A 4,458-nucleotide genomic window follows, 5' to 3' on the forward strand; every position below is an offset into this window, starting at 1 on the left:
TTTTTTTGAGACAAGAGTCTTGCTCTGTCACCCAGGCTGGAGTGCAGGGGTGCAATCTCAGCTCACTGCAACCTCCGCCTCCCAGATTCAGGTGATTCTCCTGCCTCAGTCTCCTGAGTACCAGGGACTACAGACGTGTACCACCAGGCCCAGCTAATTTTTGTATATTTTGTATGTTTTGGAGGGATGGGGTCTTGCCATGCTGCCCAGGCTGGGGTCGAATTCCTGAGCTCATGCGATCTGCTCGCCTTGGCCTCTCAAAGTGCTGTGATTACAGGTGTGAGCCACTGCCCCGGTCTGGCAATTAAATTTCATATATGTTGACGCCTTAAGCCACCATGTTATCTCTTAAAGTAGGGCAACTTTCCTTTCTTTCAGAGGAGGAAAAAAATCAGACAGAGGTTAAGTGAGTTGGCTAAGCCCCACAGCTAGCACGTGGTTGGAGTCTAGATCTTTAGACCCTCAGACTTAGTCGTTTTTACCTTTAGATAATCTCACCTTTACTTCCATGATGGGATTATTATGGCGATAATATGAAAATAATACATTTTTATACTAGGGAAGCAACATGGTTTTATGGTTGAAAGTCAGACTGCCTAGGTTTGATTCCTAGTTCTATTACTTGTTAGCTGTGTGACCTCAGACAAATTACTTAACCTCTCTGTGCCTCAGTTCTTATCTGTGAGTTGGAAGATAATAATTGTACCCAAATAGGGTTGTTATGAGGATTAAGTGAATTAATATTTATGAAACACTTTCAACTGTGCCTGACATCCAGTAAAGTTTAAGTGTTTGCTTAATTTAAAAAAAGCTCCCTAGCCGGGTGGGGTGGCTCACACTGTAATCCCAGCACTTTGGGAGGCTGGAGCAGGTGGATCACTAGGTCAAGTGATCGAGACCATCCTGGCCAATATGGTGAAACCCTGTCTCTACTACAAATACAAAAATTAGCTGGATGTGGTGGCTACTCAGGAGGCTGAGTCAGGAAAAATTGCTTGAACCCAGGAGGTAGAGGTTGCAGTGAGCTGAGATCGCACCACTGCACTACAGCCTGGGACACAGAGGGGGGCCCCCCCTCAAAAAAAAAAAAAAAAAAAAAGGTCCCTTGCCGGTCCAGCTATGTGACCTTAAGCAAGAAGAAAGCGTGTGCAATTAGGATCAGGAGACTCACGGTCTTCTCTGGGCTCAGCCACTACTTCGCTCTGTGGCCTCAGAAACTTTCTTTGATTTTTTTGTGCCTTCGTTTCCTCAACTGCAAAGTAAGGAGCTTGGGCAACAGTGATGAGCAGCATTTTATGAACAAAGATCAAGTCAGAAAAAAAAAAATCAAAGCTTTTTTTTGCCATATTAATTTTACCCATTAGAGTCCATTGTGGGGAATATTCCAGCATAGTGGGTACAGCCTTGGCTATTGTCCCAGCATGCTGTGGGGCTCACCCAGGAACCCCCTAGCAATGGTCTGGGTGACCTAGGTGTCCTTGCCTGGGGGTGAGGGTGTCTGACCCAATCACACCCTCCTCCTAGGAAATGGAGAGTCTGAGGAAATGGATCTGAGCGTGAGACTGGGTTGCATTACCAGGTGTTCTGGCTGGAAGGTCGTAACGCCTGCTGCTGATGGCTACAGACTTCTGGTTCCTGCCCTTTGAGGGTTAGCTTTTCTGATTTGGAAATTTGGTAAGAAACCCCAGTCTCCTTCAAACGACCCTCACTCCATTTACTTAGGCAAATCTATCAGTTATCTATTGCTGTGTAATAAATCACCCCAACATTTAGAGGATTAAAATAACAATTTACTATTTCTCTAGAATCTGTGGGTGGACTGGGTGGTTCTTATGCTGGTTTGACCTAGGGGCACTTGTGTGGCTACGTTCATCTGGTGGGGTTGAGAGCAGGGGCTGTTGACTATGGTGTCTCGATTCTCCTCCATGTGGCCTCTCCATATGGCTCGCTTAGAATTCCTGATAGTATGGTGGTCTCAGGATTGCCAGGGGAGAGGCACAAGCTCCCACTCCACTTAAGAACTGGCCTCTAGAGCCCCAGCATGTTACTTTTTATGTATTCTATTGGTTAGAGTAATTTACACAATCAGCCCTGACTTAAAGATTCAACAGAATCCACCACCTGATGGGAGATGTAGTATGTGCGTATGGGGCTGCAAGGAACGGAAAGTGACCAGGCAGGCGTGCGTGCAACTATCGTGACTAGTTTCAATTAATTTCTTAGTTGCAGGCAAAAGAAATTTAACTAGTTTATCCTATGACTTTTGAACTCTCACCTCCCATACTCTGATCTTATCTCTTAGCAACTCTCGCCCACCCTGGCTTTGCCTTTCCATACTCACGCTGGCCAACTCCCACCCCAGGGCCTTTGCACCTGCTGATCCCTCTTCCTGGCACATTCTGACCCCAGATCTTCTCGTGACTGCTCCTTTGCCACATTTCCATCTTTACTCACCTCTTTACTCAGAGAGGTCTTCTCTGATCCTCTGATCTAAAGTCATCTCCCCGACACCATTAGTGCCTTAACTACGCCTAATCTTCTTTGTGGCACTTGCTATGTATATATATTTTGTATATTTTGTCTTTTTTTTTTTTTTTTGCTGTTCTTCTCTCACGAACCTCCAAGAATGTAGGAACTGTGGTCTGTCTGTCTCTAATGTGGTTCTTGGCTGAGCTATACCCAATAACACAGACACGTCCCATTTGTTTTTTCTATATCTCATAGGCTACAGAGGGGCTGCACAGCCATAAGACAGGTTGTGCTGTGGTCTGAATGCTTGTGTTTCCCTAAAATACATATGTTGAAACCGAAGCCCCAGTGCAATACTGTTGAGAGATGGGACCTTTAGGAGGTGATGAAATCATGAGGGTGGAGCCCCCATGAATAAGATTAGTGCCCTTATAGAAGAGACCAGAGCCAGCTTGTTTGCCTTTTCTGCCATGTGAGGATGCAGCAGCAAGACACTATCTATGAAGCAGAGAATGAGCCCTACCAGACACTGAATCTGGTGATGTCTCGATCTTAGACTTCCCAGCCTCCAGAAATGTGAGCAATACATTTCTATTGTGTATAAAGTACGCAGTATAAGACATCTTGTTAGAGCGGCTGAAGTGGACTAAGACAGGCTATGTGGTGGTCTTAATACATAGTCTCAATATCCTTTGAGCCTCCTCCCATGAGAGGTGGGGTTGTGGGGTTTCTGTCCTCTGTTTTTGATTCTGGGCTGGCTTCTGATTGCTTCAATCAGTAGAGAAGAGCAGAAGTGAAACTACATGACTCCAAAGTTGGGGCAAAAAAGCACGGGTAGCTGCTACCTGTTCCTCTTGGGACACTCAGTCTGGGGGAAGTCAACGGCTTGTAAAAAGTCTGACCACCCTGAGCCCCCCACACTGAAAAGGCCATAGGTAGATGCTCTGGTTGGCAGCCCCAGCTAAGCCTCCAACCGACATCCAGCGGCCAGCCATGTGATGAGTGGTCTTGGACGTTCAGCCCAGTTGAGCTTTCAGACAATGGCAGCCCAGGCCAACCTCTGACTGCAACCACATGAGAGACTTGAAGCAGGAACTGCTCAGCTGTGCCCTTCCCCAGATCATGAGCAAAATGAAATGGCTGTTTTCAGCTGCCAAGTTTTGGGGTAATATGGCAGGCATCCATACTACACGAAATAGGCCATTTCTTTAGTGCTTTCTCCTTCACAAAGACTCCATAGTCCTAACATCTCAGAGTCAACTTGACATCCCCAGTGGATCACATCCCATCCCAGCCTGCTGACATCTCAAACTTAACATGTCCAAAAATAAACTCTGGGTCCCAGACCTGTCTCTTACTGCTTAGTCTTCCCCGTCCAATAAATGGCACCTCCATTCCCAGCTGTGTAAGACAGGAGTCTGGGCATCGTTCTTGAATTCTTTCTTCCTGTCAATCCCACAGACAATCTCTCTGAAAGGTCTGTTGGCTTTACCTCCAAAATGCATCTCAGGTCGGATACAGTGGCTCACACCTGTAATCCCAGCACTTTGGGAGACTGAGACGGGTGGATCACCTGAGGTCACAAGTTTGAGACCAGCCTGGCCAACATGATGAAACCCCGTCTCTATTAAAAATACAACAATTAATCAGGTGTGGTGGCGGGTGCCTGTAATCCCAGCTATGCAGGAGGCTGAGGCAGGGAATCGCTTGAACCTGGGAGGCAGAGGTTGCAGTGAGCTGAGATTGTACCACTGCACTCCAGCCTGGGCGACAGAGCAAGACTCCATCTCAAAAAAAAAAAAAAAAAAAATTCAGCTGGGCATGGTGGCACATGCCTGTAATCCCAGATACTCGAGAGGCTGAGGTAGGAGAATCACTTGAAACTGGGAGGCAGAGGTTGCAGTGAGCAGAGATCGTGCCACTCCAGCCTGGACAACAAGAGAGAAATGCCATTTCAGAAAAAAATAAATAAAAATAAATACATAAAAT

The sequence above is a fragment of the Sapajus apella genome, unplaced genomic scaffold (assembly GCF_009761245.1).
Source record: "Sapajus apella isolate SASKATOON/1434 unplaced genomic scaffold, GSC_monkey_1.0 scaffold14, whole genome shotgun sequence".
In the NCBI taxonomy this organism is placed as follows: Eukaryota; Metazoa; Chordata; class Mammalia; order Primates; family Cebidae; genus Sapajus; species Sapajus apella.